This window comes from Seriola lalandi, unplaced genomic scaffold, assembly GCF_002814215.2.
Source record: "Seriola lalandi dorsalis isolate HSWRI2012SDOR001 ecotype SW California unplaced genomic scaffold, Sedor1 jcf7180002054682, whole genome shotgun sequence".
NCBI lineage: Eukaryota > Metazoa > Chordata > Actinopteri > Carangiformes > Carangidae > Seriola > Seriola lalandi.
The window spans coordinates 1,919,583-1,921,421 of NW_019525235.1; the positions used below are offsets into that span (position 1 = coordinate 1,919,583).

At 38.6% G+C, this 1,839-nt stretch overlaps 1 protein-coding gene across 2 annotated transcripts in view; it reads right to left on the minus strand.

Moving 5' to 3' along the window:
* Positions 1–1,839, minus strand: part of roraa (RAR-related orphan receptor A, paralog a) — a 177,513-nt gene that overhangs the window by 38,709 nt on the left and 136,965 nt on the right. The gene's annotated exons all lie outside the window — the stretch shown is intronic.

Genomic DNA, 1,839 nt, shown 5'->3' on the forward strand with positions numbered 1-1,839 from the left:
AGGGGGTGGGGGGATGGGGGGGTTTGCAGGATAGAGACAAAGCCACAGAGACACACAGAGATGTTTGGTATAATATATTAGCATTAGTTTGTAGTGTACACTATGAAAAACAGTGGGGAAAACTCATCACCAAAGAAAAAAAAAAAAAGGCACATGCATTGTGATCGCAAGAAAATATTAACATAATGAAGAAGTGCATGCCAAGGCAGCAAGTCATTGTGCTGTTCATCCATTTCACTGACCATTTTCAGGAATAAATTACTACTGCTGTTTAAATTAGTTTCCAATTATACAGCTTGTTCACATTTTAATTTAATTTCTGACACTGTCGCAGCATCCTATGATGACACCAGCAGCTCCTGTCAAACTGAAAGCACCAATAATGGAAAAGACAGAACTAAAAGGAGAGATGAAAACTGGCTACTGTACAGGTTACCTAAGTTAATTCTGATGAATTAAATTGATATATCAGTTCAAAAACTGACTTCACAAAAAAAAAGTCTTCTATGACACCACGTTGAGAGGAAAAAGAAATATTCACATTAAAATGTTGTGTATACGCCACACTTTAAAAAGGTCACAGAAATGCTACATAGCACAGGATACTCAATTCTGCCCAAATATATGTGATTTCATTAAGCCCTTCACTTTAAATTGCATATAAAGGACAATGGGTCAAAGGCCATTTTTCATATGTGTCTCACTGAAAATGCGAAACAGAAATGCACTCTCTCTCCTTCACACAAGTCAGACATCACAAATGACTGTGAGCCTCACTTCGTAAATGAATTCTCACATACTGTGACCAATATAAAAAATTTAAAAAAAATGTAACGCTCTGATCATAGTTACCAGTCTCACATAAACAGCAAGATACTTAACAGCAACTGAATGGTAAACTAATGTGTAAAATAATGAACAGACATTAGATTACATTGTAAGGGTAAGTATAAATATTACTTACAATGTTAATAATATATAAATTTGGTTATAGCATTATTTTTTCGATACATGAATTATATTTGCTCAGAATAATATGTATACAGAGACATTTAGAAAAATGCTCTATTGGCTGTCTTTTTTTTTTTTTGTCTCGACAATTAATAAATTAAAACTCACAAATGTAAATGTATTTTTTGACAGGTGGGAGGAGAGAAAAGCAGCATGTATCAAATCAAATTATCATTACTGACACCTCTCATTTAACACAGAATGACAGTGTGCCTCATCTTGGTTATTGTATTTGACTGTATCATCATGGGTGCATATGAGCACATATGTTTGGATATGGTTGTTCACATTTCTCTGCATGGAAGAATGAGTGTATTCATATGTGTGAAAAACATGATTATCTGCGCGTGTGTGTTCGTGTGCAAGCATGCATGAGAGAAGTGTGTACTGTACTGTATATCTGACTACACTTTCAGTATCTGTCTGCGCAAATGTGTGTGTGCGCATGTATTCCTGTATGATGGAGGGGGGTGGAAGAGCTGGGATTAAGCATACTAGATCAACATCACAGCGACTGGGAGGACCCAGTCCTGCTCTCATGGCCACACATGTAAACCCGACTACCCAAAAAATAGGTCAGTGGAACACAACACACTCACACACAGATATAAACACACATGCACCAGTATCAACTCAAAGAATCACAGTCTGCCAGTCGCGCCAGTGCCTTGTCGCCCGTCTGCGACCCACGTTCAACACTGCCACGCACATCTTCCCGCGGAACAGACACGTCCTCTGGACTGGAACAACAGGATTAAGAATGGGGCAAAAAGGAATAGCGACAGGAACCCCCCCCCCCCCTCCTTTTAAGACCTTCTGCCCCCCCCC